We start from the raw sequence: 26198 nt of genomic DNA, 5'->3' as shown, positions 1-26198 counted from the left end.
GACCTGGGTTGCCCTGCAGTGAAGTCCAGATCCCTATACAGGGGTTAAAGGGTGAGGACCAGGGGTCCCCTTAGACTTCACTCCCCAGTTTAGCCCCACGTCAAATCCCTTGGTGACAAGGTGGGTTCGCACTGCCCTCACCTGGCCTCGTGACAGAAAATCCCACGGGCTCCGTGACATTGTTCCTCTTGATTCTTATGTTCTGTGAAATAAAAATATGGATTTTCTATTTATACTTAAAAAATATAGAAAGGCAACAAAACTTCAGCATCTCTCATTCAAGAATAACTAGGTATTAAAGAGTTTAAAGTGACTATATGTCTGGATTCTGCATTACAACATCTAGAAATAGATCCGAGGAGACAAAAATCATGATAGAAAGAGGGATCCTAAGACTTTTCACATTTTTGGGGACAATGTTTACATCACTGCTTTAAAGATGTCTATACACATAAAACAAAGCTTGGACAAATCTACCGAATTCTTTTGAATTGACCGATGCTTTAATGTGCATAGCGGCCACCCAACAATCCCACAACAGCAGATGTCAGGGGAAAGAGGGATCAGACATGTTGGATTTTAACTTGTCTGAGCCTTTGTTTTCATTGAAGATGAGCCACAGAGCTGTCTGGGAATGGCCTTTACCCTTTTCTCTTTTGAAATAAACATGCATGCTCGGCCGATCATGTTTATGAGGGAGCCTTCAGCCGACAGTTATTTAATTTGTATGGTCACCTTAAGGTTTGGTCCTTTTCTGGTCACACAATGCTCAACAGATACCTAGACTTCAGATTTCTTTTCATTTTTCCCAAGGTCTAGTGTCTAGGACTGCCATATGTTTCAGAAACTGATGGCCTGAAGGTTCATAAAACTTACCATGGACAACATTGATTACATTTTTAAAAAATATATAATTGAACAAGTAAATATCTAAGGGTTTAGTAGTAGAGCAAAGACGCAGAGTATGGGTTAACATGTCTTGGAAAAAGCAAGGCCACTTCACGTCATTGGATTACTTGGCTAGAAAGTTAGGTTTGTCTGTCTCCAAATAAACACAATTTCAATCAGATATGCAGAAGCAAAATCATAGCGTTGGAAAAGTAAAAATAAATCATGAAGTGTTCACAATTATCCAGAATGCAATCAGGCTCCATATTAAGCCGTTTTCATATGTCCATGTATGGACACTTAAAAACATTAGAAAGCCCTTGGCAAGGAACATAAAAATCTTTTAATCTTGCAGTTTTTACTCTGGCCACTGAGCCTTACAATAGACTGACACTTCCTATTCTGTAGAGATCACATCTCCGCAGTCATCTCATTATCATCACAGGCAGGATTATAATGAAAGGTAAAACATCCATTATAGAACTGGATATAGATAACAAAATATCACACAATTGAGAATAGGTGATGGGGAAAGCTCAACTCCTCCTCCCTGCACAGGGACATTCTTACAGGTCACAGAGCATGCCCACAACACACAAGTGACTGAATATTTTTATGTCCATGTGAATGCTTTGAAGCAACTCTTTGGAACTGCTGTTCACAGCTCAAAGCAGCAGCTCAGGCAAGATGGCTGCCGCTATAATAATGTAAGGAAATTACCATGGCTAGCAGGTGACAATATTGACCTTTATGCTATTCAAATCTATCTATCTTATAACTATTTGTCTATCTATCATCTATCTATCTATCTATCTATCTATCTATCTATCTATCTATCTATCTATCTATCTATCTATCTCTGTCTCTCTATCCCATATCTAACTATCTATCTCTCATATTGTTCTATCTATCTCATAACTATTTATCTATCTGTCTATCTCATATCTCTCTAATCCAGGGGTCACAAGCATGCGGCCCCTGAGGCTGTCATCTGCGGCCTGCGGGACACAGAGCCGCTAGTACAGGCTCTGTTCTGTAAAGAGAGAGAGCAAAAAACACGGCGCCACCTTGTGCAGGTCAATATGTTGATTGGGTGAAGCAAGGGGGCAATTACCATGCTCACCTAGGTAGGGTGTTTAAAGCGTAAGGATAAATCCACAATGCTGCTGCCAGATCCGGATCGGTTCCCAGAAGGGACCGCTTGGTTAACGGAGAGAGAAGGAGAAAAAAATGGATCGTATGGAGGCGCTGCTGCGTGGCGAAATTTGTAGAAATGACGGTGAAGTCCAGATAGAATAATAAGAATCGTTTATTTCAATGAGTCGCTACGCGTTTCAACGCTGAACGAGCGTCTTCCTCAGGCCATGTACACATTGTGCTTCCAACACTTTATATAACATAATGAGTTCAAATTAACAGGAGTGAAAAACCGCCAAATCCGCCGAGGTCAGAGTGCAACCGTGATGTCACACCCGGTTTTTTCCACAAAAGAGCAGTTAAAACAGAAATGAGACATTATAAAAATAAATACATTCTTTTGTTTGCGAAACATAGACACTTGATAATAGGGATACAATGGGATGGTGCCTGAATTATATAATTTACAAAAATGACCTAAAAGTAATGGTTTTTAAGAACCGGGAGTGTGTCATTATCTGCAGTGCATTAAAAAAGGTGTATTAAAACCAATAAAACAAGCTCTAAATTGACATTTTTATGTTCTTGTACAAATGGTTAGTGAAACTTACAATAACGTTAGTAAGTTTAGCATAAAATAACTTTGTAATGAAAGTGGTTGTGTTGCTAGGATTAGCAATGGCTTTTGGTGATCAGCTTGTCTGAAATTTCAGACAACCTGATCACCAAAAGCCATTGATAATATGATAATATGTTTATAACATCCAAAATGAAAACAAAATGAAAATAAGAATAATATTATCTATAATGGGTATTCCTTCCGGTATACCTACTATCTTACATCAAAATCAATGTAAACCATTTGATGTTTTAACTAAAGAGTTTGTCACTATCTGATCACCATTCATTATCTCATATATGCCAAATAAATACACGTAGAAGTACTCTCACTTCTTCATTAACTTACCTGCAGTTCATTTGGCCCGTCTCGTTCCCCTTGACGTCTCGATCTTCCTTGGTTGTCCTGGCAACGGAGGCGCGTCTCGGCATCCTCAGTGTAACCTAGCAACACAACCACTTTCATTACAAAGTTATTTTATGCTAAACTTACTAACATTATTGTAAGTTTCACTAACCATTTGTACAACATAAAAATGTCAATTTAGAGCTTGTTTTATTGGTTTTAATACACCTTTTTTAATGCATTGCAGATGAGAACACACTCCCGGTTCTTAAAGACCATTACTTTTAGGTCATTTTTGTAAATTATATAATTCAGGCACCATCCCATTGTATCCCTATTATCAAGTGTCTATGTTTCGCAAACAAAAGAATGTATTTATTTTTATAATGTCTCATTTCTGTTTTGTTTTTTTTTTTTTTTTTTTAAACATTACATTTTTATTGATTTTAAACATAGAAAACATAGGAAACATTTTTGTACAGAAGCAAATAAATTATATCATCAAAAAGATGTTAGTAATATTATCCTGTACAACTGAGGTAGGCAACCTGAAAAACCTTATCTCGTAAGGGAAGGTGGGGAGGAAAGGGAGGGATAGGGAAACAGGGAAGGCTTTCTCAGAACATTCTCATATCCTTTAATGTGTTCCACCATTATTATTAACCCCTTCTCTTATTGCTTTGTAATCCACGTGTGAGTCCCCATTGTACCTTCGCCTGTCCTAACCTGGGAACATGTCAGTCCACCTTTGCCACTGAGCTTCGAATCTATTCATTCTATTCTGACGAAGTGCAAATAATCTTTCATATACACAATGGGATGAGACCTCTTCTATAATTTCCCTCAAAGACGGGACCGAGACTGACTTCCAGTTTCTGGCCACCAATAATTTAACCGACAGACAAATATGGCAAAACAAGGCTCTATCTTCTGGTGAAATTATTCCCATATTTAGAGACAAAAGGGCTAGATCTGCATTTGGTGTCACTTGAACCTCCAACAGTCTGGAGGCCAGATTGAACACTGAAACCCACACCGGAGCGATAATGGGACATTCCCAAAATATATGATGTAGGGTCCCCAGTCCTCCACACCCCCTCCAGCACTCCGCGTTAGCCCCTGGGTATATCTTGGAGATCTGAAGGGGGGTATAATACCATCGTAACACCAGCTTATGATATACTTCCAGGAGGTTCGAGTTCACGGTGGACCTTAACGTCCACTTAATGGCCCTGGACCAATCCTCTATGGTATAAGTAGATCCCAAATCCCTCTCCCATTGTAGCACATATTTATTTTTGGCCATCATCATATCTCCCAATAGTTCTTGATAGAAGGACTTTGTTAAGCTAGATTCTATGACTGATGTCTCGAATAGCAGATGATGTATCTTAGAGGGGATGCAAACCTGTGCGTGTTCCCTTGTCGGGAGGAGATGTCGAATCTGCAAGTATTTAAAGAATTCGGAATGAGCCAAGGCAAATTCTTCTCTTAATTCTGAGAAAGGTTTAATGCTATCTTCTCCATAAAGATCTGCCAGCGTTGTCACTCCTAACCTGACCCAGTTACGTAGATTCAGATCAGGAATTAACAGTTCAAGAGCATCTATTGGTAAAAAGAGTTTGTACCCCGGATTAGAGGAGGGTGTCCCTGTCAGGATATGTCTCCATGCTTGTAACGATACTCTTACTGTAGGAAATTTAGGAAGTACCTTCCTTGGAAACTTTGCATGAGCTAATAGTAGCGAGGTCAGGGGAATATCCCCTATCAAGTGTTGCTCAATCGTCGGCCAACTAGAGCCAAAGGATGCAGTGCACCAGTATCGCAATTGTCGTAACACTATGGCCTTATGGTAGGCCTCTAGGTTCGGTACTCCCATCCCTCCTCTCTGTCTATGTATGTATAGACTTTGTCTGGCTACCCGAGGTTTCTTATTTTTCCATATAAACCGCATCAACTGATCTTGTAACTTACGGAGAATAAAAGCCGGTATAGGCGCCACCACTGTCCTAAACACATAGAGTATTTTGGGGAGAATAAGCATTTTATACAGGATTATTCTGCCCATCCAGGATGGTTCCGTATCTGACAAACGCTTTAATTCGTCTTGCAATTTATCCTGAAGAGGAAGAACATTAATATGAGCCAATTTAGATGTTGGCGAGCACAATTTTATGCCTAAATAAGGGATCGACATCTCCTCCCAGCCAAACGGAAACTCCCTCTGTATATCTTTTCGCAGTGTCCATGGTATGGCCACTCCCAATATCTGAGACTTGGAGGCATTAACTTTATAATAAGACACGTTGCCAAATTGTGCTAAAATCTCTGCTACTCTGCGGAGAGAGGACAATGGTTCTGTGAGGGTCAGTATGACATCGTCCGCAAACAATCCAATCTTATGCTGTCTATGTCCTACAGAGATTCCCCGCACCCCCATATCCATTCGTATCAGTTCCGCCATCGGCTCCATTACCATAGTGAAGAGCAGAGGAGATAATGGGCAGCCCTGCCTTGTTCCATTGGTGATACTAAATGGCTCAGACAGCATCCCATTAGCCAACACCCGGGCTGAAGGTGCAGAGTACAGGGCCCCGATTGCTCCTAGGATGGCTCCCGAAAAACCAAATCTCCTCATAGTTTCAAAGGCAAATCCCCAGTGTATCCTATCGAACGCCTTTTCTGCATCCAGAGTAAGGAGAACAGAGGGCGTTCGACTTGCCTCCACCCTGGAAATTAGATTTATAATGCGCCTTGTGCCATCTGGCGCCTGTCTCCCCTTAGTGAATCCCACTTGATCGTTATGAATCACTGTGGGGAGTATTGTCAAATGACGTTGGGCCAATATTTTTGCATAAAGCTTTGTGTCGCAATTTAACAATGAGATGGGTCGGAAATTGGCTGGGAGAGTCGGGGATTTCCCCTGTTTAGGTATTGTTACAATAGTAGCCTGCAACATCTCGGCCGGGAGGCTTCCCCTCTCTATAGCTACATTAAAAATACGAGCTAAGTAAGGGGTCAAAATAGATTCGTTAAATTTGTAATATTCGGATGAAAACCCATCCGGCCCCGGGGCTTTACCTAGTTTAACTAATTTTATAACTTTGGACACTTCGCCTGGTAAAATAGGAGCGTTTAGCTGCTCTAGTTGAAGAGGAGTTATTTTTGGCAACTGAATCTGATCTAGAAATCTATCTATTGCCTCTGCTGTAGGTGGCATTATACTGGGGTCTCCCCGCAAGTTGTATAATTTGGAGTAGAACTGGCTAAACCTATCCGCTATCCCTTGGGGATTCGAGATTTTTGGCTCACTTCCTTCCGCTATCAAAAACGGTATCCTCCACTTCTGCCGTCTTTGTTTCACCCTGTTTGCCATATATTTACTCGCCTTATTGTGTGAGGTGTAGTATGTCATGCGAAGGGAGGTCAAACTTTTATCAAAGTCTGCAATCAGTACTTCTCTCAATTCCCGTCTTAGTTTAGTCAGAGCATCGTGAACCGTAAAAGACGGGGAGGATTGCTGTTGCATCTCCAGGGATTTAATCTGTGCTAGTATGCGGTCTGTGTTCAGCTGTTTTTGCTTTTTATAATGAGAGCTTTGTTGGATCAACAGCCCGCGTATCACCGCCTTATGGGCGTTCCACAGCACAAATGGGTCTATGTCCGGTGAATCGTTTAGGTCAAAATAGTCCTTTATCTGGGAGGAAATACGCCCTCTATACTGGGTCAAGGCCATCAGAAAAGTATTGTTCCTCCATGACCTATGCGGGCGACTCCAGGGTGACAACGCTACCTGCATGGAGACCGGAGCATGGTCCGACCACGTAATGTCTCCCACCTCAGCTTTTATCACCGAATTCAGCAACCACTTATCTACCAAAAACAAGTCTATCCTAGAGAAAGTATGGTGACAAGGCGAGTAAAAGGAGAACTCTCTTGTCGAAGCATTGTGACATCTAAACACATCATATATGTCTTGTTGCTGAATCCACCCTGACAAAGTAGGGAGAGACCTCTTGCTCCTACTGGTAGAATCCAAAACTCTGTCTGGAATGATATTGAAATCTCCACAGAAAATAAGCTGTCCCTGCTGGATTTTGCGAACTTTCTTTATGGTTTTGTTTAGAAATCTAATCTGAGAGACATTAGGAGCATATATATTGACTAGTGTGACTAGGGTATCATTAATGGAGCATATCAGAGCAAGAAATCTCCCCCCCTCATCCACCCGGGAGTCCACCAATTTAAAATCTATCGTATCTCTGATAGCTATCAAAACTCCCGCCTTTTTTTTCCCCGCATTAGACATAAAAACATGAGGAAATTTAGCATTTGTAAAGGCCGGACAATTCGATTGCTGAAAATGCGTTTCCTGCAGACACATAATGTCTGCCCCAGATTTCAAAGCCTCCTTCCAGGCTGACGACCTTTTGAAAGGGCTATTTAGACCTTTGACATTAAGAGACATTATTTTAACCGCCATAATCTCTATTACAAAGCTGCGATATAACATACATAAGGCACTGAATCATTTTTACATTACATCTTTGGACTGTACTGAAAAGGAAATTCTTGAAAAAGCTGCTTGGATAAAACAACCGGGAAAAACAGAAACATAAAAAAATGCATTCTTTTTTGAAGAACAACATTCTCCGGAACCAGGAACAGTTCCAGTAGGATCCCATCGACCTTGGCGATCCCGTAAAGGTTTCGGGGGTGAAAGTTCGGCTAGATGAGACTCGACCTCTCGTTTAGCCAATAAAGCCAGTCTTTCATCTAGTATCTGTGCTCCTTGACCACTCTGGGGAGATCCTCGCCGGTCCCCTAGGCGATATTTTCCGCTGTGGACCCGGGAGCAGGAACCCCCAGTCTGACATCAATTTTTCTCCATCAGCAGGTTTAAACAATACATGGGTGCGTTCATCTTTCCTTATCAACAGCTTCGTAGGGAAGCCCCACTTATAAGGTATTTTCTGATTCCGAAGTACCAGGGTTACCGGAGAGAAGGCCCTCCTTGCTTGGAGCGTAGCTTGCGAGAAATCCGCATATAAGTGGACCCCTCCAAATGGATCTGGTAAGGGCTGCCTTTTCCGCGCAGCAAACATCAAGGCCTCCTTGACATGATAAAAATGAATGCGGGAGATCACGTCACGTGGTATGTCCGCCGGCAAAGCTTTGGGTTTAGGCAGACGGTGAGCACGATCAATAATCCAATCCGGAGGATGGGTGTCGGGTAATAAGGTTTTAATCAGCTTCTGGAGATACCCCTGAAGATCTGCTTGTGCCACCGATTCCGGAATTCCTCGAAACTTAATATTGTTCCGTCTGTTTCGGTCCTCCATATCCGCCATTTTATTTTTTATAGCTTCCACCTCCTCTTCTAACACATAGTGCGCATCCACCAGATCATTATGGGCCTGCGTGAAATCACCCATCTTGTTTTCCACGTGATCCACTCTAGTACCTAGATCTTCTATGGAGGTATTTAGTTTGGCAGTGATTTTGGCCATATCCTGCTGCAAAGATCCTCTGAGCGCCATTACAATGTCCTTAATAAACTTTTCTGACGCCACCTGATCTGTGGTGGGCAGATTAGATATGGGGTCACCGTCCCCTGCAGCCCCTTCCTCCAAAACCCCTAGACTCTGTTTGTCAGGGTTTGCTATATGCCCGTCTTCCTCTCTTTCCAGCCTCTGATCTTCTGCCCCGTCAGCATGCGATATTGGCCCAGGGCTAGTTGCAATTACCCCATCTCCTTCTCTCTCCTTAGATCTCTGTCTGGGGCACACCGGAGTGTGTTGTGACTCACCCAGAGAAGCTGCAGGAGAAGCTGGTCCGGAGCCTCTGCCACAGGCGCTGGAATCTCCTGGAGAAGTCTCGCCGGCGCCATCTTGGATCTCTTCCCGCCTCATGCTGCGGGTGGAGAAGAAGTCCGTCAGACGCTTCGGGCCGGTTTTATTGCCCCTCTTCCTGGTCATCATCTCGCCTGCACTCCGGGACTCCGGTATAAGTCAGGTAAGTCGGCTTTCTGTCGCTTATTTAGTGTCGCTTAGAGGTCTGAGGACGGAGCTCCGAATCAAGCGTCCGCCACAGTCAGCATCCAGGCCACGCCCCGTCTCATTTCTGTTTTAACTGCTCTTTTGTTGAAAAAACCGGGTGTGACGTCACGGTCGCACTCTGACCTCGGCAGATTTGGCGGTTTTTCACTCCTGTTAATTTGAACTCATTATGTTATATAAAGTGTTGGAAGCACAATGTGTACATGGGCTGAGGAAGCCTCTCGTTCAGCGTTGAAACGCGTAGCCACTCATTGAAATAAACGATTCTTATTATTCTATCTGGACTTCACCGTCATTTCTACAAATTTCGCCATGCAGCAGCGCCTCCATACGATCCATTTTTTTCTCCTTCTCTCTCCAGGCTCTGTTCTTGGAATCTGTGGAATTCCCTGACATCGCTGTCCATATATGGAAAGTGTTGTCAGGGTCTTCCCCAGAGCAGACTCCCGGGCAGAGCGCTAGTACAGGCTCTGCTCCGGGACTCTGTGGAATTCCTTGACATCGCTGTCCATATATGGACAGTGTTTTCAGGGTCTTCCCCAGAGCGGAGTCCCGGGCAGACCGCTAGTACAGGCTCTGTTCCGGGACTCAGTGGAATTCCTTGACATTGCTGTTCATATATGGACAGTGTTGTCAGGGTCTTCCCCAGAGCAGAGTCCCGGGCAGAGCGCTAGTATAGGGACTCTGTGGCATTCCTTGACATCGCTGTCCATATATGGACAGTGTTGTCAGGGTCTTCCCCAGAGCGGAGTCCCGGGCAGACCGCTAGTACAGGCTCTGTTCCGGGACTCAGAGGAATTCCTTGACATCGCTGTCCATATATGGACAGTGTTGTCAGGGTCTTCCCCAGAGCGGAGTCCCGGGCAGAGCGCTAGTATAGGCCCTGCTCCGGGACTCTGTGGAAACTCCTGACAACGCTGTCCATTTATGGACAGTGATGTCAGGGTTTTCCCCAGAGCGATGTCCCGAGCAGAGCGCTAGTATAGGCCCTGCTCCGGGACTATGTGCAATCCCCTGACAACGCTATCCATATATGGACAGTGCTGTCAGGGTCTTCCCCAGAGCCGAGCCCCGGGTAGAGTGCTAGTATAGGCTCTGCTCCGGGACTCTGTGGAATTCCTTGACATCGCTGTCCATATATGGACAGTGTTGTCAGGGTCTTCCCCAGAGCGGAGTCCCAGGCAGAGCGCTAGTACAGGCTCTGCTCCGGAACTCTGTGGAATTCCTTGACATCGCTGTCGATATATGGACAGTGTTGTCAGGGGCTTCCCAGCGCGGAGTCCCGGGCAGACCGCTAGTACAGGCTCTGTTCCGGGACTCTGTGGAATACCCTGACATCACTGTCCATAAATGGACGGTGTTGTCAGGGTCTTCCCCAGAGCGGAGTCCCGGCAGACCGCTACTACAGGCTCTGTTCCGGGACTCTGTGGAATTCCCAGACATCGCTGTCCATATATGGACAGTGTTGTCAGGGTCTTCCCCAGAGCGGAGTCCCAGGCAGAGCGCTAGTATAGGCTCTGCTTCGGGACTCTGTGGAATCCCTTGACATTGAGCTGTATTTGTGCTGGTGCTGTATATATGTACTGAGCTTGGTTCTGGTGTTGTGTATAGAACCATATTGCTTGTAAAATGTAAAAATGTTTTTATGCTCGCGTTACATGAAAAGAAATGACACGTCTTTTGGTAGAGAAAACAAACACGGTGAGGGGGAAGGAGATGTCGGGTAAGAGGTTGGGGGGCGCCAAACTGAATCTTTGCCCCGGGTGCTGGAGAACCTAGCTATGCCTCTGTATCTATCTATCTATCTATCTATCTATCTATCTATCTATCTATCTGTCTGTCTGTCTGTCTGTCTGTCTGTCTGTCTGTCTGTCTATCTATCTATCCCATATCTAACTATTTATCTATCTCATATCTATCTATCTATCTATCTATCTATCTATCTATCTATCTATCTATCTATCTATCTATCTATCTATCTATCTATCTATCTATCTATCTCATATCTATCTATCTATCTATCTATCTATCTATCTATCTATCTATCTATCTATCTATCTATCTATCTATCTATCTATCTACTATCTTCTAATTGTTAAATAAATAGTTCTGAGAATCAAGATTACAGATTTGGTTTGTGGTCTAATGGTCTCACTATGTCATCTCCACATCAGTAATTTTTACCTTTCTGCTAATCAACTGCTAAACTTTTATTTTTACCATTCTCAGTGTACTCTGCATGTTAAAGTGTTTGAGATGTGGCTTTTCAAAGAAATACAAAGATACATATAATTAGCGTAGCATTTTTTGGTGTGGTTAGACTTAAAGAGGCTCTGTCACCAGATTTTGCAACCCCTATCTGCTATTGCAGCAGATAGGCGCTGCAATGTAGATTACAGTAACGTTTTTATTTAAAAAAAACGAGCATTTTTGGCCAAGTTATGACCATTTTTGTAGTTATGCAAATGAGGCTTGCAAAAGTCCAAGTGGGTGTGTTTAAAAGTAAAAGTCCAAGTGGGTGTGTATTATGTGCGTACATCGGGGCGTTTTTAATACTTTCACTAGCTGGGCGCTCTGATGAGAAGTAACATCCTCTTCTCTTCAGAACGCCCAGCTTGTGACAGTGCAGATCTGTGACGTCACTCACAGGTCCTGCATCGTGACGGCCACATCGGCACCAGAGGCTACAGTTGATTCTGCAGCAGCAACAGCGTTTGCAGGTAAGTCGATCTTACCTGCAAACGCTGATGCTGCTGCAGAATCAACTGTAGCCTCTGCTGCCGATGTGGCCGTCACGATGCAGGACCTGTGAGTGACGTCACAGATCTGCACTGTCAGAAGCTGGGCGTTCTGAAGAGAAGAGGATGTTACTTCTCTTCACAGCGCCCAGCTAGTAAAAGTATTAAAAACGCCCCGATGTACGCACCTAATACACGCCCACTTGGACTTTTACTTTTAAACACACCCACTTGGACTTTTGCAAGCCTCATTTGCATAATTACAAAAATGGTCATAACTTGGCCAAAAATGCTCGTTTTTTAAAAATAAAAACGTTACTGTAATCTACATTGCAGCGCCTATCTGCTGCAATAGCAGATAGGGGTTGCAAAATCTGGTGACAGAGCCTCTTTAAGGCTGGGTTCACACGACCTATTTTCAGGCGTAAACGAGGCGTATTATGCCTCGTTTTACGCCTGAAAATAGGGCTACAATACGTCGGCAAAAATCTGCCCATTCATTTGAATGGGTTTGCCAACGTATTGTGCAGACGACCTGTAATTTACGCGTCGTCGTTTGACAGCTGTCAAACGACGACGCGTAAATGGACTGCCTCGGCAAAGAAGTGCAGGGCACTTCTTTGCCACGTAATTTGAGCTGTTCTTCATTGAACTCAATGAAGCACAGCTCAAGATTTACGAGCGTCTCAGCCGCCTCGTAAATTACGAGGAGGAGCATTTACGTGTGAAACGAGGCAGCTTCTAACAGTCTGTCTTTTCACACGTAACTGCCTCTCATCGTGTGAACATACCCTAAAGGCAATGTGTTGCGAATTAAACCTTTTTTTTTACGTAAGTTGCTTATTTTTATTATATCTTTTAAGTTTTTTGCTGTATTTTTTTTTTTTTCTTCCACATGGTGGAAAGTATTACAAATTAAATAATAATTTGACATGTTTTCCTATGTTGGCCACCAGAGGGAGCACTTCCCAGAATTACAGCAAGGTGAATAATCAAAGCAACCTGACTCACAGCTGCTGTAAATGTGGGAGGGAATCTCACCCCCCTCCTACAAGCCAGGAAAAGGTGTCTTCAAACTGCTAAGCAGTGTCCGGCTGTCATTTTGGGTGTGATTGTTGAAATGCAGCTCGCAGAAGCTATAGGACACAACAAAAGGCTAAGGGTATATTCACACGCTTAATAAACAAAGGGAAAACATCTCCCGATTATCAGCCATTTTTTAATCAAACTCACGTTTTTTACGGCCGTTTTTGGAGCTGTTTTTCTATAGAGTCAATGAAACACGGCTCCAAAAACGTCCCAAGTAGTGATATGCACTTCTTTTTGGCGGGCGTCTTTTTACGTGCCACTTTTGGAAAATGGCCGCGTAAAAAAAACGCCCTGTCGGAACAGAACGCCGTATTTCCCATTGAAACGGCTGAAAACACTGCATGTGAACATACCCTTAAAATGATGAAAGTGTAGTGAATGACTTTTCAGTTGACAGGTTCACATGGCGTGTATTTGACACGTTGTTTTTTTTTCCGCATTTTACATGCCTTTCTTGCTAAATGTTTTTATCCCTCCATCCTGCTGACAATCTCCTCCAGCATCACTGTAGGCAAGATTGTATGGTGACGCTTTAGGAGACTGTCAGCAATATTGGGTGGTGATGCTGGAGGAGACTGTCAGTAGGATTGTATGGTGACGCTGGAGGAGACTGTCAGCAATATTGGGTGGTGATGATGGAGGAGACTGTCAGCAGGATTGTATGGTGATGCTGGAGGAGACTGTCAGCAGGATTGTATGGTGACCCTGGAGGAGACTGTCAGCAAGATTGGGTGGTGAAGATGGAGGAGACTGTCAGCAGGATTGTATGGTGATGCTGGAGGAGACTGTCAGCAAGATTGGGTGGTGATGATGGAGGAGACTGTCAGCAAGATTGGGTGGTGATGATGGAGGAAACTGTAAGCAGGATTTTATGGTGATGCTGGAGGAGACTGTCAGCAGGATTGTATGGTAACGCTGGAGGAGACTGTCAGCAAGATTGGGTGGTGACGCTGGAGGAGACTGTCAGCAAGATTGTATGGTGATGCTGGAGGAGACTGTCAGCAAGATTGGGTGGTGATGCTGGAGGAGACTGTCAGCAGGATTGTATGGTGATGCTGGAGGAAACTGTCAGCAGGATTGTATGGTGACGCTGGAGGAGACTGTCAGCAAGATTGGGTGGTGATGCTGGAGGAGACTGTCAGCAGGATTGTATGGTGACGCTGGAGGAGACTGTCAGCAAGATTGGGTGGTGATGATGGAGGAGACTGTCAGCAAGATTGGGTGGTGATGATGGAGGAGACTGTCAGCAGGATTGTATGGAAACGCTGGAGGAGACTGTCAGCAAGATTGGGTGGTGACGCTGGAGGAGACTGTCAGCAGGATTGTATGGTGACGCTGGAGGAGACTGTCAGCAAGATTGGGTGGTGATGCTGGAGGAGATTGTCAGCAGGATTGTATGGTGATGCTGGAGGAGACTGTCAGCAAGATTGGGTGGTGATGATGGAGGAGACTGTCAGCAAGATTGGGTGGTGATGATGGAGGAAACTGTAAGCAGGATTTTATGGTGATGCTGGAGGAGACTGTCAGCAGGATTGTATGGTAACGCTGGAGGAGACTGTCAGCAAGATTGGGTGGTGACGCTGGAGGAGACTGTCAGCAAGATTGTATGGTGATGCTGGAGGAGACTGTCAGCAAGATTGGGTGGTGATGCTGGAGGAGACTGTCAGCAGGATTGTATGGTGATGCTGGAGGAAACTGTCAGCAGGATTGTATGGTGACGCTGGAGGAGACTGTCAGCAAGATTGGGTGGTGATGCTGGAGGAGACTGTCAGCAGGATTGTATGGTGACGCTGGAGGAGACTGTCAGCAAGATTGGGTGGTGATGATGGAGGAGACTGTCAGCAAGATTGGGTGGTGATGATGGAGGAGACTGTCATCAGGATTGTATGGAAACGCTGGAGGAGACTGTCAGCAAGATTGGGTGGTGACGCTGGAGCAGAGCTGTCAGCAGGATTGTATGGTGATGCTGGAGGAGACTGTCAGCAAGATTGGGTGGTGATGCTGGAGGAGACTGTCAGCAGGATTGTATGGTGATGCTGGAGGAGACTGTCAGCAGGATTGTATGGTGACACTGGGGGAGACTGTCAGCAAGATTGGGTAGTGATGATGGAGGAGACTATCAGCAAGATTGGGTGGGGACGCATCACCATACAAGGGGGTCTGTGAGAGAGAGAGAGAGAGAGAGAGGGACAGACAGAGACACACACACCTTACCTGCAGTGCAGCTGGTCTTCATAATGGCGCCTGCTATCTCCCTGCTAGCTGCTCTGCTGTGTAACTGAACTGCGTCTGCGCAGTACAGAGCCAGATAGCAGAGACAATGGATGGCTCCCGTTCATTGTGTCCTATGCCCTGAGCTGCCGTATTCCATCAGTGTATGTGTCGTTAACAGACACATACACACATGAAGTGTGAAAAATTAAGTAAAGTCAATATAATATTTTATTAAATAAAAACACAGAAATTAATTTAAAAAAATTCATGACACTGTTCCTTTAAACAGTAATGGAACAAAACATCTGTCGAAAATTCTCTAAATCAGTGGTCTCCAACCTGTGACTCTCCAGCTGTTACGAAACGAAAACTCCCAACATCTGGCTGTCAGGGCATGTTGGGAGCTGTAGTATTTCACAACAGCAGGGGAGCCACAGCTTGGAGACCACAACTCGAAATGATTGTACTTTATTCTGCAATAAATTCTCTACATTTCTTGCATGGACACTTATGTAGCGTTCATCTAGAATGACATTGTCAGCTACAGTGGCAGATATATCATTTGTCATTATATAACATCATTCTATGGTATGTTTGTACTTAGCAATTACTTTAATTTAGTTTATTTTAAAAAAATACTCTAAATTATATTTAAGGATGAATTTCTTCAATAACTTCTGGTCATCCTGGCCTTAAGGACCAACAGAATTCTTTCGTTTTGGCCTCCTCACGTTCCGTCAGACATTACTTTTTTATTTTTAAGGCTCTGTAGCTATTTGAGGCCAGAAGTCAGACTTTTTTTCTGCAGTATTTTTGGGTAACTATATGGTAACATAAAATTTGTATGAATTTTTTTGTATGGAGAAATGAATAAGAAAAGCAATTCCACAGTTTTTTATATTTTTATTTACATTGTTACGTTTAATAGAGGGCATAACTATTGTTTGAGACAAGACAAGTGGGGATATATATCACAAGTACATTCTTCATATATTTTTTATACTTTGAATAAAATAGATATTTTTTATTTATTTTTAAATACTTTGTATTAATTTGAGTTGCAGCGGGTTTTTTTTAATCGTCTATTTTATTTACATTTTTTAAAAATATATATATTTTTTAGTCCCCATAGTGGACTATTACTATTAACAATTTTTTTATTTTCAAAACATAATATACTGTCATATATCTATATGACAGGACATTGCTGCAGGTGCATGTAAAATGCACAGCCATCTGTTATGAATACCGTAGAGGAGGTTACCAGAGAGCCCTGAAGGCCTTTATTAGGCCCACGGCTGGCATCGCGATTTCCCAGTCAGCCCTGGGTGATCACGTGTGGGCTGATAGTGACGGAGCAAAAGGAGCCCCCTTCCTTTGTCAGCACTGCAGGCTTCATTTATCACGGTGCAGAAAGGGTTAAACAGCCAGGATCTGAGTTTTCTCTGATCCCAGACATTAGTGCTGGCAGACAGATGTCCTCCAGCTCCAGCCACTGTGCCCCCATCATGTACATGTATGTGACGATGCAGGAAAGAAGGCGTTAATGAAAAATTAAATTTTGCATAAGATATTTAAAACAACCCATAATTTAAATCTAAATAAGATGCTGAATATATTCTCAAACATTTAGCTTTTTTTATTTTGTACAGCTTCTTTATTACATGGTGTTTTATCCTCCATTCTGACTGAAAGACACATTTAGAAGTATACTAGAGCAGGCTGTAAAGTCGCATGACTGCCTGCAGGGGGCAGATAAATCACATACAGTTTCCAAAAAGGACCCAGAAAATTTTTACTTTTGCTATTCATGTGGATGGCAAACAGAATGACATATAGCCAGGGGGCCGAAACAATGTTGATGGTGCCCCTGGGTAAATTATTGGGTGGTGGGCCCTCTCTATCACTGACCCGTTATACTCAATCACAGTGCAGAAGTAAAAATGAATGTGGGTCAAGGTGGTTCTGGTGGCACCCTGTTCCTAGAGACATGGATAAAATCTTGGTGTTGTCTGCGGGCATTATATTGATAATACTGATCAATTGTTTGAGTGATTTTTAAGTGTAGTATGGTGGAGAGCCCCTCAGGTCCTCAGATGTTGGAGGCCCTAAGGCAATTGCCCCATTTGCCCTCCCTATAATCCGGCCCTGCATCTAGTAGAGGAATGTACAGTATTTACATTTTAATTGTGAAAAGTTGTTTAAAAGTGGAAAAAGAAGTTATCTTATAAAGTGTTCTGTAGAGGTGGTAAAATCCTTTTTTGAGGTTCGAAATTTTTATCAGTTAATCATAGGAATTTGCAATACGAGAATCAATGTAGAATAGAATCTGTAAAAGGGTTGTCTTGCCTTTTTGAAATGCAGTCGGCCCGGAAATCACCTGATCACAGCGGGTAAGGCTTCTGAAAACCCCAGCGATCAGCTGTCATCTCTGGGGTAAGTTACGGCCAGGGACCACCGCAGTGGGAGCAGCTCTGGCTAATAAAGGGGGTCGTGAGCGTTGAAGCGCTCTCTATAAAGAACTATTAGGGCGTATGGAAAGCAGTGTGAGACAATCCCTGTAAATATCGGTTTATTTCTAATGCTCTGTTCCTGACATGATATTTGCACCAGGCTAATATTTGGTCTCACGACAATATATACCAAGCATATGACATATTGATCAATTCAATCAGTCTAGTACATATTAACCAAGCAAATATTTGTAGAATTGTGTACATAATATATATTTTAGAAAAGCTATAATAAAACATAACTTCACATGGAGATTTTGGCATCATCGCTCAATGACCAACCTGTGTGGTGGCATCAAGAATGCCACATATTTAGGAAGTGACATTTTTAGTAAACAATTATAGAAAAGTTGAAAAAAATGAGAATATAGTTGGATATGTGGAAAATAGTCTATTTCTAATGGTGCCATCTTTAGTAAGTGCTGACAATGTAAACTGTGAAAGAACAATCGCCAGCTCGCAGCATGGGCACAGAAGCAATATGGGCTCACAGCATGGCAGCTGTCATCACTTCTTCACATCACAGCCAGAGCGATTTTTATCCACTGACGATTCACCCAATTGGATCACATGCTCTAAGCTACGCTGTAATAGCAATATCAGCCACTTTTCTATTATTTTTTTTTCAATAGAAATGGTGGATGTGAGTTTGATGCTGCCCTGGAGGATTCATAAGAAATCAGATATATCATAAATAATAGTGCAATCTGGAAACTCATTACTCATGTCTTCAGCTCAATGCAGAACGCCACCGGTGGGCAGAGAAGGGACAATGAGGCTTGGTAAAACTAGGGCAGCCATTCAGTTAAATGGCCAGCATGTAATACTACATTTGGGAAATGTATGGCTGGGCTAGCCTCAATATGAAAGGGATTGTCTTGATACGAGAATCCCTTTAACCACGATTTTTACATATATATATAGATATATATATATAGATATAGATATACATATATAAAAATAATTAAAAATCCTTTTCCCACAAGTTTTTTTTAGAACCATTATTTCTAATAATAGAGGGATAAAGGAAAAAGTGAAGCTCCACCTTTGATCAATATTTGTCCCTATTACATGCAAATGTACAGTCTAATATTTCTGCATAAAGTTTCCGCTGTTTTCATTTATTTTTCATATCCTTTTACAGTGTACAAAAAAAAATACTTGGAAACTGTCAACATGCTGCTGTTGTAGATGCATAATTATTATTACCAAATGTGTCTGTAAGTAGTACTCATAATGGTGTCCTGCTATGAAAGAGCTGTGAGTTTCAATAAAAGGTTTTCCAGTTTTATGTAATAAAACTTCATTGTTCTATAATGAAACGTTCCGCAACTCTCTAATGTAATTTGTACTTTAATTCTTCACCATTTGGAAGATCTCTGTTAGTGAAAGTGAATGGGGATGTTCTTTACATCCAGAATCTGAAAATCTGTACCGACCTAGTCCTGATCACAGATAAGGCCTCATGCACATGGCTGTAGAATTCGTCCGTAATTGCGGTCCGCAATTACGGACCCATTCATTTCTATTGACCACGGAAATCTTCCTGTATATTTACGGGAAAGTGTCCGGGCCGTAGAAAGCCACCACAAAAGACAGGATATGTCCTATCTTTTGCTTTTTACGGACCGTGCTCTCATACTCTGTATGGGAGCTCGGGCCAAAAATGCGGGTGGGTGTCGGCCTCCATGCCCGCAATCACGGGCAGTGATTACAGTCATGTCCGTGTGCATGAGGCCTAAGAGTAAGTTAGAATTTCATATAATTGCAGCAAACTCTCAGCTGTGGTGTTCAGTAGCCGTGGTCTCTCCTATGTGACCTCCCCCAGCTGGTGTCCAGTAGCCTTATATGCACCACAGATTTATCATCTTTTCAAAGAAAGACAGGGACTAGGGTCACACTGAAATGTAAGTTTAATTAACTGAGTAATTGGTTTATGTCACATACGTGGTAATATTTTGTCTTATATGACTTCATGTTTGCGTGGCACACTGAATACTTCATCATTGATTTATTTTTTTTTATCGGCACGCCACACTAAATAAGGTTGCCTACCCCTATATTAATGCATAAAACGTATAGAAATCTGAGTGATAATACATCTAGCTCAAAATCCAGACAATATTATAATTTGCGATAATGTGGTCACAATGCGGGCACCAGCACCAATTTTCTTTAGTAACACTATGAGTTAAAATGAAACAGTAGTTAGGAGGCAAAATAGGTAATTATGATACATCACAAAGTGATGCACTTTCATATTTTATAGCTGATGGTCCCAACTTGTGTAAACTTAAAAACATTCACTGCAAAGTATAATAAGGTACTCAAAATGTTTTTGAAAAAAAGGATGGAATCGCCTGAACCTCTGACATAAATGAGATAGGAAGTGGATTTATGACTCTACCAGACTACAATGAACGCTGCAGTTAAAGGTGGAGTCACTACTTTTATCTCCTGAGGGTATGTTCACACGGCCTATTTACGGACGTAATTCGGGCGTTTTTGCCCCGAATTACGTCCGAAAATAGCGCCTCAATAGCGCTGACAAACATCTGCCCATTGAAAGCAATGGGCAGACGTTTGTCTGTTCACACGAGGCGTAATTTACGCGCCGCTGTCAAATGACGGCGCGTAAATAGACGCCCGCGTCAAAGAAGTGACCTGTCATTTCTTTGGCCATAATTGGAGCCGTTATTCATTGACTCCAATGAATAGCAGCGCCAATTACGTCCGTAATGGACGCAGCGTTCAAGCGCCTGCACATGCCGCTACGGCTGAAATTACGGGGATGTTTTCAGGCTGAAACATCCCCGTAATTTCAGCCGTTACGGACGCCCTCGTGTGAACATACCCTAATGGAAAAATAAGACGCCCTGTAAAAAGAAGTGCATGTCACATCTTGAGCCATTTTTGGAGCTGTTTTTCATTGTCTCAATAGAAAAACAGCTCCAAAAGCGTCCATAAAAAACACATACAAAAACGCTTGATGCTTTAAAAATGGCTGAAAATCAGAGGCTGTTTTCCCTTGAAAACAGCTGCGTATTTTACAGTTGTTTTTTGTTTAGCGTGTGAACATACCCTAAAGGTCCAACAGAAGGCAACCCCATTTCCCATTAGGGTCCAGTTAGATCTTATTGATGATATGTCCTGTGTGTGCTATGAGCAAACAAAGATGCAACTAGAAGTGGACGTGCACGTGTTCTGTATAGATCCAGGGTGGACCCTCAGTATCATTAGCTCTAGTGGGCCCAAGGAACCCCAGTCCAACACTGCTGTTAAATCATTTTGTGGTAAGGAAACATTGAAAAGGAGCTGTCAGGACAAATAATACTCTGCAGTCAATATTGCTGTTCCTTGGCTTCCAAATATGAAGATAGGGAAAATATTTCCTGAGACAGACACAGAATTCAGAAGACTGCCAAAAAAAGAATGGCACACGAAAGCAATTAAAATAACTAAAATGTCCAAGAACCTTGGAGAAGTTAAATTACTATGTGAAGCATACTCACAGAAAAAGGAGGAATCTATCTTGCTTTCTACGCCAGTTTCGGACCATGGAAAAAAAAAAATTTAAACTCACCGTCAGCAATCCTCTTTGCTTCTTCATTCTAGTTTCCTCAGACTCCCTCAACATGCTGTGACTCAAACAACGTACTGATGACGGGCAGCGCCAGGATGTTGCCTTTGACCCCACATTTAGAACGTTGAGTGCTGCGTCGCATAAAAGGCCCTGATGCTGCTCGGTGTCAGAATATTGTATGAGCCGCGGCCGGTAGTGAGAGCTAGAGGGGACCCGGAGAGGCGAAGCATAGAGGAGAGGTGAGCATCTGCTCTGCGGATGGCACAAGGCGGTGATCGTTGCTTAACATCGGCCCCATAAGCATCTAATCTGTTGTGTCTCCCTTAGGGTATGTTCACACGGGCTATTTTCGGACGTTTTTCGGGTCGTAAATGCCCTGAAAAACAGCTGAGAGGTCGGAAGCAGAACGCCTCCAAACATCTGCCTATTGATTTCAATGGGAAATACGGCATTCAGTTCCGACGTTTTTTACACGGCTGTTTCTCAAAACGGCCGAGTAGAAAAACGCCCGCAAAAAAGAAGTGTATGTCACTTCTTGAGCCATTTTTGGAGCCGTTTTTCATTGACTTTATAGAAAAACAGCTCCAAAAACGGCTGTAAAAAACACTGCAAAAAACGCGAGTTGCTTAAAAAACGTCTGAAAATCAGGAGCTGTTTTCCCTTGAAAACAGCTCCGTATTTTCAGACGTTTTGGATTTTGCGTGTACACCTACCCTAAGAGTAACAACCACAGTGCCCCCATTACACACCCACATCAATAGTGCCCCCCATAATAGTGCTATCTACAGTGTCTTCCTAAAAGTATCAGCCACAATGCCTTAATAATACAGATACATTAATAGTAACACCATAACCGCGCTATCTACAGTGTCTCCACAATAGTAGCCGCCACATTGCCTCTATAACAGAGCCACACAGCAATATGTACTTACTCCTGCCTCATCCAGAATCTATGTGAAAACATAGTGGATCATAGAAATGTATTGTTTATCAGTAACTTTTTTGTGCTGGCACTTTTTTATATTCTCATATTATAGTTGTTTTGTTGTGGGGTATTACATGTGTTTCGTAAGAATGAACCATGTCTGTCCTCTCTCCGCTCTTCTATTATATCATTACTTTCTCAAGAATAAGTCTGATTATTGCAGCTATGAAATATAACGGCTCATAAACAGAAATAAATTGCTTTGAGCAGCTTTTGTTTCCTGGAAGAATAAATACAATGTCGGAGGCTGAAATTGTTAGTCATTGTGCATTTTATGCTTAAATTACTGCTGTTTTGTACTAGATAACAGCGCTGTCTTAAACACAATCTGGGAAGATACATTTGCATGAATAAGGAACAAATAATTATAGAACAAAATGTTAAAAAAAACAACATACATATATATACACACACATACAGTATATATATATACAACCACGCGATTAAGTATTTAGCACTAGGTACCGTATGTACGAGCCTCCTCAGTTATTGCCTAGCAACCTCTCGCGGCTTGACAGAAACCAACACTGGATCTCGGAGAACAAAAAACAGCCGAGCTTTACTCCTCATAACAATTGCACGGCACATCTAACTAAAGACAATTCTTCCCTCGTCAGCTGCTTCGATGAATTTCCAGGGAAATATTTATTAGGTAATATAACAGTTGTTTTGTTGCTTCCATTAAAACAATTTATTAATTTCTTATAAATGTTTTAATGTTTTAGACTATATGCTCACCTGTATATATTTGTGGAATGGGATTGACCCAGAAATGCTCCCATCTAATAGGTCATAGGTCCATAGATGTCTGGCTCCATGTGTTTGCTCTGCGCCAAACATCAATGTTCCATTATAGTAATAGCACAGCAGGCAATACATAAATCCACAGTAAAAGAATGCACAGTGGAAGCCACCACATAAGTATTTTCTATATGCCAAGCATCCGATTCCCATGAACTCCTTGATAGGAACATTTCTGGATCTATGTGGTTTTCTACCCCTACCCTGAAATTGAGAAGGAGCAAAGGAGGACCCTTACAACATACGAATAAAAGTGTGAACATAGCCTAACATCATTTTTAGATATAGCGGTCAATGACGTTTCATTGTCTTCTCCTCCAGCGTATAATTGTTAGTGCAATCTGCGGACTCTTGGGGTGTGAAGTCTGGGGTCTGAATTTGTTTTTTGGATCTGAAGTCCAAAATAATTTTGAGGTCTGGGGACTGCAATTTGGGGTCTGAATTAACTTTGAGATTTGAGGAGCTGATGAAGTGTCGTGGGCACTACTCGGGCATTAGGTGCGTGGAAAATTGAAAGAGACATGACATATTTCCATAAAAATCTTGGGTTGTCCGTAATTTTTAGCCTAGTATTGAGATGTCATTAATACTGATGACATCACCTTGCCACGGTGGTAAATGGACAAAACAACCACGGTGGTCTGGGAACTTTTCGTCCATATGGAGAATGGGTTGGGATTTGGCAGTGGGGTCTATAGCTGGTTTGGGGTTCCCGACAACCCCTGTTAATATTGGACTGGAGGATGGATATTTTCAGTTTTCTCAATTAAAGCTATGAATTGGTGAGAATTATTTTTTTTTAATGATTTACACATTACGACCCTGGCCCATGTTCATACAGTTAAATTACCAATAGTTCTTGTGCAGCCTCCTCGTGAAGCACCTGGTGCATAATTCAATAGGCCACTTCAGACCACTTCATGCTAATAGAAAAATAGTTGGCACTCTGGTAAATGTAGAGTGTTTATTGCACCAACAAAAGCAAAATATCTATTGTATCTACAAAAGAGTCATGGCTCTAGCAGCAGGCAGCCATTCTGCAAGCTGAACTACACATACATCATAGCAGACGGCTGTTTATAGAGACAAATCAACACAGGGGACACGCCATCCAGCCAGAAAGTAAATGAATTCAATGCTCTATGTGCCCGGGCATGCTTGGCCATTCATCAGGAGCTCCTACTTGTAGCTTCTTAAAGAATTCCCATTACAAGTAAAATTAACGTGACTGGTAGAGTAAATATAAATTACATAGTAGAGAGACATTTTATACAGTAAATTTTGCTAAGAGATTTTTCAGGATTGGAAATCCAGGATTAGATTATTTTTTTTTACAAGAAACAGCGCCACTCGTGTCCAGGGGAGGTGTCTGGTATTGCAATCCATTCTCATTCACTTGAATAGGGATAGGCTGTTATACCAGACACAGCCCATAGACCTGAGTGCTGCTGTTTCTGGAAAAAAAAACAAAAAATATTTTTCTATTCTCAGACAACCCCTTTAGTACCAATTTATATATTAATTCATATATCATCTTTTGTATACTAATCAGTTTATTTATAGAAGTGATCCACATAAAAAGAGTAATTCTGTAAATATATTATATCACTTATTTTGTACTGATCCTGAGCTTCTGCCTGTATAATATTGTAGTCTAGGGCTGTATTCACAATTCTTCAGACTTCAGAGCTGAAATCATCCTTGCTGCATACAACATATGCATAGTGCTTGCTCTGGTGATACACATTGCAAGTTTCCACTGCATTATAGGATTAGGGATGTGTCTGATAGCAAACTTGTTCTAGCAGCAACCCGTAGTATTATAAATGCAGCTCTGGGGTTTAATAAAGTCTGCAACGCTGGATCATTACAAGATAAGTAATGCAATGCATGTACAACATGAAGGCCACATGCACACTGGTGTGTGCATTTTGGCATGTAATAAGGTGCACAAGTGCACCGTATTGAAGCCACTTTATTTTTAGTGAAGGTCCATATTTGGGATCTAGTTTTCCTCTAGAAGTACTGAATTTAATGCTTCTAGGGGAGAACTTGGCCCGAGGTACTGTATGCGATACCGCAATTTTTTAATGCAAACTCTGCATTGCGTATATTTACCTCCATGGTCATATGGATAGCCCCATTGAAATGCAGCAACCAAATGCCACCACTTTAACTCCTTCCCGACATTTAATGTATCTATATGCCAAAGTCGGGTAGCGGAAGTATGGAACGGGCTCACGGAGTGAACTCGCTCCATACGATGCCGTGTCGGCTGCATGTTACAGCCGACACTTCAGAGTAACGAGCGGCATCACACTCAAGCGCGATCCCGCTTGTTTAACTCGTTAAATGCCGCGGTCAATAGCGACCGCAGCATTTAAATTGTTAGAAAGAGGGGGAGCGACCCCCACTAACAGCTCATTGCGCCCCCCAAATTGCAGTCGCGGGGTGCGATGGTTGCTATGGCTGCCTGGGGGCCTAATGAAGGCCCCCAGGTCCGCCATCTTTGTGCTCCTATTAAGCCCTGCCTCCAGCAGGGCTTAATAGAAGCCTGTCAGTATCACGATATACTGCAATACATTAGTATTGCAGTATATCTTGCAAGCGATCTAGCGATCGCTGGTTGAAGTCCCCTCGGGGGAATAATAAAAAAGGTAAAAATTTGTAAAATAAAGGGTTTTTTTAATGAAAAAAAATAACAAGTAAAATGAAAAGTTAAAAAAAAAAACCTTTTCCCATTTCCCCCTAGAGCATAGTAAAAAAATAAATAAATAAGCATCATTGGTATCGCCACAGCCGTAAAAGTCTGAACTATTACAATATATCATTATTTGTTTTCAAACTATTTTTATTGAAAATGTCAAAAAATCATGAAAAATCATGTACTGTACAATTTCACAAACTCATTTTTCCATTTTGAGAATAAACATTTCTGAAAAGACAGCCAATGTACAAATGTATTTCATGTAGAAAATACATGAGAACAAAGAAAATGAATACAATAGAAAAATAAAGAAAGAAATAAAAACAAAAATTTGTCATGTGGTATAAATTATAAAACCTCAAGAATTTGTGGAGTAATCTTTACCCATTATTAATTTAACAATTGGCAATGTTTGGGCATAATCAAAGATACCACCAGAGAAATCTGTCAGGGAGATCTAGATCTATCCATATAAGTCAACCAAGGAGACCAAATATGAAGAAATTTTAGCTCTAGTCTG

The sequence above is a fragment of the Rhinoderma darwinii genome, chromosome 5 (genome assembly GCF_050947455.1).
Source record: "Rhinoderma darwinii isolate aRhiDar2 chromosome 5, aRhiDar2.hap1, whole genome shotgun sequence".
Classification (NCBI taxonomy): Eukaryota; Metazoa; Chordata; class Amphibia; order Anura; family Rhinodermatidae; genus Rhinoderma; species Rhinoderma darwinii.
This window is presented reverse-complemented; position numbering follows the sequence as displayed.